General features: G+C 35.2%; 1 protein-coding gene across 6 annotated transcripts in view; it reads right to left on the bottom strand.

Annotated features, from left to right (window-relative positions):
• LOC122568329 (probable serine/threonine-protein kinase dyrk2) overlaps positions 1-13,481 on the bottom strand; it is a 270,663-nt gene that overhangs the window by 131,202 nt on the left and 125,980 nt on the right. The window lies entirely within an intron of this gene.

The following is a 13,481-nucleotide window of genomic DNA, read 5'->3' as shown; positions in this document are numbered from 1 at the left end:
AAGATTCTTCACTGTTTCGTCCCTGAAGTATACATAAACATTCTGTTTTATCAAGAGTTGCACGTGACTATTTTTGTATAACGGACTACATCTATATCCTTGAAATGAATATTTTACAAATGAAGAAAGGAATAAATATAAAAAGCAAATAACGTGAATCGTATATTAATCTTAAACAGCTGCGAGTGCAAAGATTATGAATATGGAAATCTTATTTATCATTTATACAGTAGTGACTTTTTGTATCTTACTGCTTGTAAGAAATTCGATTTGTTTTAACGTAGAAGCACTTGTGAGATTTTCAAAACTTGTAGGATTTCCGTATGCAACTAGTACGTACGTATCGAATACTTTGCAAGTATAATGAACGAACCATTATTTCTCCTTGGATCCGTGTGAAGTGAAAAATAATATCTCATGAGAACTGATTTTTATTCGATCAATCATATAATAAAAGATTTATATAATCGTACTTGCAGTTTCGAAGTATTTGTGCAATTTGTTTCTAAGACAATTTTAAGAAGCAGATGTTACGTAAACGAACGATTCAAAATTTGCAGTTCAAACAGTATAAATGGATTTATGGGTTCGTAAAGCAAAGAAAAAGAAACGTTCCGAATTAGTCAAGGTCCAGCAAAATCAATTTCAACCATGTAAACACAATTAAATGTATGGTACATAAACTGCAGCGTGTCCATATTGATAGCTTTTTACCTTGGCCATAGTTCCAGAAACATTTGTATTCTTACCACGACCTTGACTAATAGAGATCACTATTTTTATCTTTTTTTAAAATCATACTATCTGAGTAGAATAATAAAGTATATATTATAATTTACAAAGTACATATTTTAGAATTACTTATTGCGTAATATATTACGTGATAATGTTCTGTATAAAATCTTCTTTCCTTCAGGCAAATATTAATTGCAAATTTTCTTATTTATATTCTTAAACGTTTTCAGGATAATTCCGTAAGTAGATTGAGTGAAACCTTCGCGCGTACGTACTTACTTCTGACGTCTGTCAATAGCGGAAAAAACATCATACTCTATATTTTTACCTTTACAGATTAAATAATCCAGCATAAACACGTGGCAAGTAGACGACACACGCGTGAGATCAAACGTGCGTGTTAACGACACTGTCTTGCTAACTCAAGAAATCTTACAGATCCGCTGATTGAATAGCTTGACTGAGATGGATGTAATAACCCGTGTTCAAGTTATTATTCCAACATTTCTACATCGCTGTACTTAAAACCTTTTTGCCAATTACTCATTCAAATATTTTTAAATTTATTCTCCACTTATTAAGCTCGTATCTCAACCCCTATCACTTTATTATATAAAACACAGAACAGCAAATTACACTGAAGTATTCTAAACTAAAGCACAATTAAGAATCATATCTACATCAATTTCAATTTATACTGACACATTAGCCGTTGTATGTGATTTATGTAAAAGTCTTCGCTCTTCGCCAAATATTTTCGTAATAGAATCTGGCACAAAGAAGTGAAGGAGAAGTTGTGAGTATACAACTATAGTTTAAGTATAGCAAACCTTTGTCTTTTAACGTTATGTGAATGTTAGATATTTCTCTTGCCAACAATGATGTTTCAAATATTCCAGGACATCTAATCTTAAGACCAACAAGACAGATAAACAAATCAAATAGTTTCGATACCATGGGACATGTATAACCCACACGACAGATATCGATATTGCGGGAAACGTGTTGAAATGCACGTTTCATGAATTTCAGCAATATAAAGTTATTAAAAAAACATATATATATATGTCGGAGATGAAAGGACATCGGTGCTTTTCTTGTGGAGTGATTAGGAAAACCTTCAATATCCTAGCCCAGACTTTTATTGTAGCTGCCCTTAAGCAATAAAAATAGGAAATAGTTGTAAGACGCTAATCTGATTATGTGTCACATAATGAGTCACCGAACGTAGCCGCGGTCACGGGACGGGCATATAACAACAGAGGTATGGAATAATTATGCAGCTCTCCTTAAAAAAAAAGATTGACTCGAGAGGTGGGGAGAGGACTATATAAGGGCAGTTTCATTTGTACTGGGAGTTAGTTAGGTATCGAGAAAATTATGGAGTTACTTATTGAGAGAGTCATTACGACTACTACGTGGAGTCACACCAGGATCGTGTATTATATAGGATTTGTCTTCCCGTGGCCGTGGATTCGTATCGAACCTTAATTCATTGTCATCGACCTCTCGTTTGTCCGATTGCCGTCATTACCTGTAACCTCTTGTAATCATCGCCTCGGTACCAATAACGATCAGCTAGAATACATAACCACGATGGTCAATTCGAGTGAAGGTTCATCAGACGCCCATACTTCCGATCCTTCTCCGACATATATATGTCGGAGATGAAGGAACACCGGAGCCTTCCTTTGGAACTTTAGGAAAATCCTGTAATATTGTAATCTAGATTCTACCATAGCCGTAATTAAACAATTGCCATTCAACCCGATTGTACTTATTTGAGATTCGTGACAGTGAGCTTGAGCTCGAGGCGACAACCAGTCGCCAACGTAGCCGCAGTCAAGGGATGAACGTTTGTTTAACAAAGACCCTGTTCTCCGGGTAAGATAGTCGCCAGATGTCGATGCGTTTCCGCAGTGCATGTTCAGCTAGCCTGAGGACCCGTTGTAAATCTTAAGATTTAGTTAATTAAAAGTCCTTCAAACAGAAAAACAGTCTTTGTCCCAACTACGGGAAGATAGGGGAAACCTACTTTCTCTCGAACGACGCTCCCCATTAGCAACTTTTCCTCAAGGGCGGCTAGCATTCTTTTCTAACCATCGACGTGGAAATTGACCAATTAACAGCAACGTCAATTTTCCTCACCATCTGAACGAAGGCATCGCTCCACGAATCCGATGATCTCGTGCCCTTGGGACACCCCGTCATAGTTTTCCTCGGTGGCATCATCGCGATGAAAATTCATTCCTGCTTGCGACTTTATTAACGAAGAGAATGACGTCTTCACGATCTGTTAACCAAGAGTCGGACTTAGATTTTGTGAGAGCATACATCTACTATCCCGTTGACCGCGGATTCGTTATCGAACCTAGGATCATTGTCATTAGCGTCTCGAGTATCTAATTACCCCGGTTACTCATCGATATCTGTAACAATCATATTTGCTCTAGTCAATATCTTCTCTATTGCATAACGACAATATCTAATCACAACGAAGACTCGTTTCACGCCCTTAACCCCAACCCTAGTCGTAACGCCAACCCGACATATATATATACATATATTCAATATTTGTAAAAAGAAACTCATGCGTTACTTAAAATATTCAAGTGTTCGTTGAAGTAAGCGTATTTCGGGTTTATCATAAAGATATAAACAAGTTCATATATCAGAATACAGAAATACACAGAAATTCCGTATATATCCGCATCATATTTCAATTAGTAAACCTTTCGGAGATCCGAGTAAAATTTTATACCAGACCACCGGAAATGAAGCTTTCAGAACAGCCGTTATTTCCACTGGTCGGTGCAATAAATGCTTCACGTATACTCCTCGATCCGTAAAGTTAAAACGTGAAGGCCAAGCGAGTGCCATTTTCAATGTTGTCATTCGCAACGAAATTTTGTCTATAAGTTATATCCGCGAGTTCTTCCATAATTGCTAATGTTTTGATAAATATATAAAAGTAGAATTTTTTTTTTATTAAATTGTAATATGTTCTTAACATTTGAAAATTTAAGATCTACAAGATGTAGAATATAGAGTGAGCTATCTATTCTAGAATAGCAACAAAATTACCCAAATTCATGTGTATTTATTATTCAACAAATATAGTGCCACAATTGACAACATAGCTATTTTTGCCCCTTTTATGATAGTAAGTAATACAGATCATTAGGATTCCTCAAAAATTAGCTAAATCGTAAATAAACAAATTTTCATTATCCACTTCTATTCTGATCTTTCAGACCAATAATTCTCAAAAATCTATTTCCCTTGCGATCATAATTGTCACTCTTCTCTACCAAGTAAGCGATATATTTGAAAAAGGAATAAGCTTTAACATGTACGTGCCAAAAAAAAACCTTATGATATCCTACCGAGAAGAATATTAAAAAAAACGAACAAACGATCCCAAACTTTTGAACAATGGCATATTCATTCCAGTGTGGTCTCGCAATAAAATCGCGAAGTTCTCAATTTGCGTACGGAACCGCAACACGTGGTCCGTTCAGGCTTCGTGCAACCCTGTTTGCTTAATCTTCTTTATGCATTCGATATAAAGGTATCGAGGTGCGCGCGTGGGCTGATCGAACGATGATCGTGTGTCGTTGGAAACGTTGCTTTATGCCTTATACCATAATCTAAATCACTTTCTTGAATTAGCGTGTACGCCTGGTAATTTGCTTGATAAACACGACGCTCTTAGTACGCCACAGGGTATCACGAGTATTATCGAAGAAAATAGCACACAATCAAATAAATATTGTTATAAGACGACTCGATGCCTCGAGTAAATAATACGAAATGATAAAACACGTACAAGTGCGAGCACATCGACCTCTTCGGTTTTATTTTTCAATCTTTAATCTCATTTTTTACCATTTTTCGATGAACCGAGTTAATCGAGAATTACTTGCGATTTAAATATCTGGCTGTAGTCTTTGCCATAGAAATTAATGGATGATGTTTTTAAAAAGATGTTTACGTATTTGAAAAGCGAGACGATTTTTCTCTCGCGAGAAGTATCTTTCGTGAATGGGGATGAAAAATGGTACGCGCGATCATTACTTCTAAAGAAAGATCAATTTGTAATTTACAGAACCGTGGCTACCACTCTTACTCTGCTCCAATTTTAATACACTTAGCAGTTGAGTGCCTTCAGCGACAGGTGACAAATTGTTTTTTCTCATTCATGACAGTTGCAAACAAATTACACTGATATTACTCACTCGCAAAGTTACGTACACTGGCTTGATATTTTATCCTGGCCTCAAAATTGAAATATTTACGAGAAGTATAACTAAAACAACCTCATCTACCACTAAATCCAGATACGTGCCTCTTCGTGTCACTCTTTTAAGACACAGGAAGATTCGCATATAAACGTAATGAAAAAACAAAACGAGACAGACATATACTCGCAATGAACTAATTGTAATCAATCAAATAAAAGGATAAAACTATCACGAAGACGCAAGAAGGTACAAAATGTTTGTTAAAAAAAAAAAAAAATCGTCATCGTTCCAACCGATCAGTTCCAACACTGCTTTCAACATTTCTCGAGCGTCTCATTAAATGTCGAACGGTTCTCGTAAAAGACAAATTACGACGATGTATACACATCAAGTGTGAAGATGTATGCGTGTGTATGTGTCACGAAGATATAATTAATATTCATTAGTGACTACCTTAATAAGGGTCGGATACTCGATCCCTCTGTGTCGGATGGCTCTCACGAATGCCTTGGAAAATGACGAGAGACCTGAAATTAATCGAAGTCTACGAGAGCGCAGGCTATCTATTAATACCAATTTCTCTTCGAAGGCTGGCTATGCTCTTCGAATAAATATGACCATCGATGCACAACTCGGTGGTCAAGGTCCCTGGTGCTGTTTTTTTTTTTTTTTTACCCTTCTCAATCGTCAGAGTATGCGCGCGTGAAACGTTATCAAGCATTTCCTTTCCTTTGAAATTTGCTGTTCGTGCGTCCAGGGGACGAAATTGCGCTGGGAAATTATCGTTCGATTCATCATCAGGTGTTTCAAGGGTCTCGAATTCGTGTCAGCATCACGTGCACATTCTGTGACGATTGTACGAGCCGGATGTGGAAATTTATAGTGGATGAGAATCTTGAAAGTGGAACAGAGTGTCGCACAGTTGCTTTCGTAATGATTCATTGACGGTTCTGCTAGTGATCTTTCGTACGTTTTCTTGGTGCTTGCGTTTTTACACGGGCTAACGAACGAGGAAAGTTTAAAATAGTTTGGTGGATTGATATAAATTTGTCGGAGAATTATACAGTAAATGACGCTTCCTCGAGCTTGTAGCGATATTCTTTCGTTAAATTACTCTTCCAATTATCGTATTAAGTTACTCTTCGTATTTATTCTTACGTTTTATTTTTTTATGAAAGTTTGACAAATTACATTGAAATGTTTTTAAACTTGTGCGTTAGGGTTTAGGTTTGTAGTTCAATACGCTTAAGAAAAAACGCAATAGCGAACTACTATCATGGACTAAAATTAAATTACGTACGTAGTTTAAATAGACTTTGATTGTAATTGAATGTCTGATAAAGTTAATTGTGTATATATAAAAGAAAGAACTGCGCAAAGTAAATTGTATTTTCTGTATTTTCCTCGCACATACCACACTTTGGCTTTTTATTCTCACAGTGTTCTAAAAATATCGAGTCGTTTCTTCGCTGTAACATGATAAAGTACGACATGAAAAGATACAAAATGCAAATATAAATATTTAAACTGCATCGCTGAATCTGATTCAATTCGACAGCAGATAGATTTATTCGACCTACAATACAATCGTCTTAACACAGCGGATAGATTCGCTCTCCATACTAAACGAGATAGATCCTATATCAGTCAGATTATATTCTGAATTTTTCTCTCTTAAATGTAGCTTAGAGAATAAATGTACTCTTGTTACACATCCTATACGTATGCTGCACATTACGATTATTTTCCAATCGGAAATAAGGACGACGTATTCACGAAAGAAATTTGCATTCCCGATCGTAAAATCACGATTATTCGTAAATTCGTTTATTCATTAAATCCATTAATAATAGGACGACAAAGCAGGCAATTATCACGGAGTATATTCGTGATATAAATATTTGCTATATTGCGGCATGAAACTAACATTCAGAGCCGATAATCCACAGATCGAGCTACGACATCCCCCTTAATCCCCTCACCCAATTTCCAGGGGGAAAACCTCGGAACCAAACGTAAGTCGATTGATCCTTATTCGATAATGTTGTATATGGCGCTGAAGGTAGTAACATTTGGAACAAATAACTTTTTCGTTGAATAATGTGAATGGAATTTTTATGTATAGTAGGAAAGATAATGGCTCGTTTTTTAAGAGATAAAGCAAAGTATTTCTGCTACCCTTTTTGGTACCGCGTTGAACGTGTGATATCAAATATTTGGAATTTGCCCAATAAAAATAAAAATTCCAAAAGCGAAGGTTTCATATATTTCTATATTATATTGATATAGATTTTTAACATATTTGTATGTAATCTGCATAAACGTGAAAGAATAAAAAATTCCTTGCAAACGGTTCATAGAAGAATTAAAACATTTAATTAAATATTTTCGAGAATTACTATCATTATAACTCTAAATCGCGCGAAATTACGCGTGGTTAAAATTTAATTCGTGAAAATGACATTTCGTATGCAGCAAGCTAATACATTAAGCTACAATAAAATGTAGTGACCAGCAACAGAAGCTCTTAAGTAGATATCCATCTCCGTCTGAGGATCTGACTAGAATCTTCGTCTGGTGTGTAAGCACAGGTATAGCCTGTATATCTGCCGGTCTTTTTCAGCTTCGTTAAACCGTCGAGCGCTGATTGAAAGAGTGACCTTGTCGGTGGCCCTTTACGACGAAGGGTTCCACCGAAAACAAGGGTGCTGGACCAGCCAGGGGTCGTTTTAGCAACCGGTTTAACGATAATGAAGAGGGTAAAGTAAGTACACAGACTGGCAAACGAAACGTGTGCGTAAGTGGCATATAAATCACCGCCAGAAACTCTGAGACGTCTTATTTATAGGAAAATTTTAATACTTCGTGCTGAGGGGTGGTTTGATGGCAATCGAGACTGAAGGTAATAAAATCGCGTTGACACGATGATTAGATGGAAAAAAAAGAAACGAAATTATGGAGATTTCTGGAAAAATGAACGTGAAATAAAATGGTGAGTCCAGTAAATCGTGTCGCAAATAGTTCCTTCTACTTTTTCAGACCTTTTGGTTTTTTTAGTTTTTCAATTTTATATTTCATATTTAGTTTTCTTACTTTTCTTAGTTTTTTTTTTTTTTTTTTTTTTTTTTTTTTTTTTTTTTTTTTTTTTTTTTTTTTTTTTTTTTTTTTTTTTTTTTTTTTTTTTTTTTTTTTTTTTTTTTTTTTTTGGTTCCAATTTGATAATATCAGCTACGTACAATAATAGTAATGGCACTTAAAGAGAAAGTTAAAATGGTAAAAGTGGCTGATAACATGAGTGTCATTAATGAAATTGAAGTACAATTATCTACATAGTTGAAGTGACTATTGAAGCAGTGAAATGTAAATGGTAAAAGTGGCGGTGTAGGAAATCATTGTTGATGAAGCGAAGAGTGTAATTATTTCAATTGTATGATATTCATTTAAACGATTAATTGTGTAACAAAAACAAGATAATGCAAGCATAAAAGTGAAAAACAGTTATAGAAATAGCTGAATGTATGAAGGACCGAGAGGAAGTATTTAGTATTTGAATTATAAATTTGTGTAAAGTTAATTACGATGGCAGAACTCGCGAAGTAAACTCTACACGAAGATTTTACGAAGAATAGTCACCGATATCCATCATTTCCTGTTTCGATCGTATATTAAAAATTTATTTAAATTATTGAAGGTCTTTTTCTCGATCGAAATTAAAGCAACATTAAGACGTAAAAGAATTCAAAAAGCACAACGAATTAAAAAAGTACGTACAAAATTCATAAAAGTATTAATTCAATTCCCAATAAAATAACAAAATTTCACCCTCTTTCTAAATTCTTCGATCCTCGTCTACGAAATTTCTTTTTAATTCGATTCATACTTCGAGAAAAAATTCGATTATAGAACAAAATGAGACATTCTGCGGTAAATAGTCGCATCTGAATGATAAAATACCAGTTGTTTCGTCGTTATATTTAAATTCGGCATCGAAGGATGAGGTTTCAAGCCTGTGACGACATGTTCGCATGTGCACGCGACCACAAAATCGCAAAAGTAATGCGAACGCGCGAATCCCTTGAAATTTATATGCGGCTGCGTTTGCATGCGTATATCGCGACGATATAGCACCCCTGGTGAAACGAAATTACATGAAAACGTGACGAGGGTGGTCGACGAGGTAACGTTGCACGAGGATGGGAAATGAAGAACGATGGATAAAGGGTTTATAAGAAAACCCATGAATGATGTACAATAATAATATGGACACGGTTTGAGTAACACATATACAACGTGTCGTCTATTTTATAAATAGACTACGGATGTTTATGCAAATTTATACATTGATTAACATAACTAAGGAAGCGAAATTTAAATAGCAATTTGTTTCAGCTACTATATATTACAACTAATATAAGCCACTTTGTATATGTACTTGATGTATATTACATGAATTTTATATATTTTTACGTCATAAAAAATTTATTAGGAATCTAATATGTATGATTTTTCAAGCATATTCATCTTTCAAGCAATTCAAGTTGAGCTTTGTTTCATCTATTAAACGCGATATGCAACTTTACTTCCCTTCGGATATTCTACATATTTTTGTACATTTTCACAACTTTCAAATTCCTCAGAATTATAATCAAAATTAGTAAACGAGAAGATCACGAAATACAAAGCATATTGCATTGTTTCTTTGTTTTCTACGCTGTTTTGAAGACTCGTAGTACGGTATTCTATCGGTAAAAAGTACACAAATTGTGGCGTTCCAAGTAAAAAACTCCGAGTATGATAAAAAGCCATAGGAAAACAAGATGTTTGTCCGCGAGGGAAACTGGAATAAGAGTGTGTGTATATAACGTACGTGAGTGAATAGGAAAATCAGAGGGAAGTGCTCTGAAGAAATGTACGTAACAATTGTAGCATTCTAGTACTGAAAGAAGTATATCTGTTGCAAAGAAAAAGAGTGTATCCGTTGTAAAGAAAGAAGTTCTGTTGAAGTTGCAGATTGTTTGTCCCGAGTAACTTAACTCTTCGCTGTCACTAACCCTTTTGACTACGATTGTCCAACATACATATACACTGTGCATAGAACACAAAAATCTGATAAGTTTGTAAAGGAAGTTACATTTATACAACTAGCTTATTTATAGAAAATAACGAGATCCGGTTTACGGCTGTTCTTTATTGAAGACATAATAGACAAGATCAAAATTTTATATATTACGATAGAATTCCATTTACTTTTAGAAGGAAACTTTTGTCTGTGTTTAATTAAATGAACTCCTGCTCATTGACTTCATTTATCAGGACGTGAACTTTTATTCTATGAAAGAAAAGTCAAGATAGTGAGGAGAATGGATGACTTGCCATTATATCAGCTCCAGTTTCATACATCAAATATTTTCCTCTTAATAGGTTCAGATTAATGAACTTTCACTATATGTACGTATTTGTTTTCCTCGTAATAAGCTTTCCATAACGAGACACGTATAGTACACAGATATACGCGACGCATGTAACCAGTGCTTACTTAAAAAGTGAAATAACAAATTCTTTTGTCATTTACGATTAATATCTTATCCTTATGTATTTCCTTATTACAAATTATTTTAATAGAAATCTGTTTGATCTTGTATCTAGGTCCGCGTTAGAAGTAGTTACATTGACAAGAACAATGAAGAGAACCAACCGAACTAACAATACCGACCATTGTTTTACGAAATACAATTAAGAGAAATAATTACAAGCTCACCCAATAGCCAATAACACAACTACACCATCAGCATCAGCCGGATGTCGCGAAATTCGTAAGCATACGCGCTCGCACGTCTAAGACGAGCACTTGCCGCGTATATCGTGGGGTACAAATGACATACAGAGAGACGGACTCTGCAGTCGGAATACAAACTTGTTAAAAGTTCGTGAGCTCGTTGACACGCGTGACCCGCATGAAACGCGGAAAAACCAGCACGATTCTCATCCATACTCGTGGAATCTCGAAAACTGTTCGCACGTTAACGCGGAAACAGCCTTGCTCCTCCATAATACGATGACCTGTCCTCTAATCGTGTTTTCGTCGAACTGGATAATTCGGAGAATTCGATAATGCGATGATTCGTTTTCCAAGTAATTTTCACAAATTACCGTAGTTAATCAATTGGCTCATATTTGTCCTTTTAACCATTCCACGGAGGGAATCGAATGGACATTTACAGCGGTAAAATTGCAGAGAAATTCTGGTCTAGTGTTTTTAGAATTTCTGCGTAGTCTTTTTAATCTGTGTAGTTAACGATGATGAATTTCGTACGAACAGAAATTGTGAGATTTACCAACGAAATAAATTATGTAATTGGACTAATTGAGTGATTAACGTTATTTAATCCTTGAAATGCTGCATCCTTCAAGATCGATCGCTAGAGGAACTAACTAAACTTCAGGTGTGTCCACAGTCGAGCCGGAATTGAGTTTATTAGCAAATACCACCAAGGAAATTCAAAGCTCCGCAATCGAAGCTAGATTTCCGGAACTAGTTTGCACACATATTAAAGTAAACTTCTCCAATCGATAGTTCTCTTACCCTATCTAAACTCTGTAAAAATTTAATAAAAATAAAAACCTACAACCTAAGACATAAGTAACGCTTTCTTCATTTCTCCAGCTGCTTATTTTCGTGGCCTATTTAATCTTTCTTTTGCAAGCATCCCTGATAGAGAAGGATGTCATGACATGATTATACGAAACGTATGCCGTATGCAATCACAATTACCTAAATGTTCACATAAATGTACACTTTTACAAAATGATCTTATAAAATTGATTAATCACGATCAAGTGAATAATTATGTGACATTTCTAGAAATCATCTAAAAAATACATATCTATGTATCTATAATGGGTAATCATAGTAGTTCATTTGAATTCCATGTACACAATTAAATTTCGATTAAACTATCGATCAAGCCAAGTACTGAATTTAAAAAGTCACGTTTAAATTCCAAATTTCAATCATCTACTTAATATCATTAATACCTACGATCGCTTAAGTACGTAATATCGGAAGACAGGTAGCAGATCGTGTCAATCAGAGCCAAGATAGGACGCATCTGTCCTTAGTTTGTTGTCTTATCACGTACGAGACTCGTTCTCTCGATCGAACACGTTAGACCTTATATCGCAAACAATGCACGACCAAACGACAGGAGGAATGGAAGCAACGCGTGTGTGCATACGATTATAAACTCGGTACACGCATTTGCCGGTAGCAGATGTACTGAGAGAAGACGCTAATTTGCATTCTCTAGAGACTGTAAAGATAAAGGAGATACAGACACTTGTAGTGTGCTGAAAGAGACATAAGACGAGCAGAAAGTTCCACTGAGCGTTCAATTTCCTGTATCTATACGTTACTTATTCTTTTCAACATGATCGTCGACCACTAGCCTACAACCATTAACGTAGTTAATTATTATTTTACGAATATTTAGTTTTCCAACTCTAGCCGCGGTAGGATGATGTATTTCCTTAATCGTTTCTATTTGAACTATTTCGAACAGAAAAGGAGGTAGGCATTTGTTATTTACAGCGATGAGTAACACCATTGGCACGAATCAGCTTTCCTTGGAAAATCCTCTATAAGTTTGTAGAAGACACTGCCTTTCCTCTCTAATTCTCTTGAAATACATAGCTTCTGAATTTATTTATTTCTTAAATAAATACATTGTGTAGAACTTGGTTTTTAAAGCAGATAAGTAGAATTTTGATCATAGAGTAGATACGTATAGGAAACAAAAATTTCTACATTTGTTCTACAAATTGTTTTATTTCACATTGATTTGAACCTGGTGTAAATTGTTAAATTATTACTATAATTTAAATTATATTTCCCATTCTATATTAACTTCAGAACAATTCTAGAATCAATTCTAAAGTCTGAAAAGTGTGTCATTTGAATAAAAGATAATTTGCATCAAGCTTCTATTTAATATTTTACGATAAGTTAGCAAAGTAGCAATAGGTTGCGGCCTTCCTCGATAGAACATTATTTATTTTAACATTTATTAGTAATTACAACATTATTCATACGCTTGTTTATATTTACTGCTACCATATTTAAACATTTAATACTTAATTAATAATATCCAATTTACAGAGCATGACTAGCCTTCCGCCACTCGCCACATTTACTCTATCTCGATTATAATATTAATAATGGATTAATAATTAATCTAATAAGAGATTCTCAACATCGCGTCTGGAGAATGGTTTCGTGTATCGATAGAAGGGCGGCGATGGTAGGGGTGGCCGAGTTACAGGGTCCTCGCTATCGATTTGTCCAGGCTGCACAAGGGGAAATGTGTAGCAATGTGAACGTATTGTCTCTCCGTGTACTACACGTGCTTCCAGACACGACAAGCTTGATCCAATTCTTGACTGGCAATTTTCGATCGATTTAAGCACCGTGTGCTCGTTTGCAGACGTTGATAGGGATCAGGGTTG

Source organism: Bombus pyrosoma, linkage group LG6, assembly GCF_014825855.1.
Source record: "Bombus pyrosoma isolate SC7728 linkage group LG6, ASM1482585v1, whole genome shotgun sequence".
In the NCBI taxonomy this organism is placed as follows: domain Eukaryota; kingdom Metazoa; phylum Arthropoda; class Insecta; order Hymenoptera; family Apidae; genus Bombus; species Bombus pyrosoma.
The sequence above is the reverse complement of the archived record's forward strand: the minus strand, read 5'-3'. Positions and strand labels throughout refer to the sequence as shown.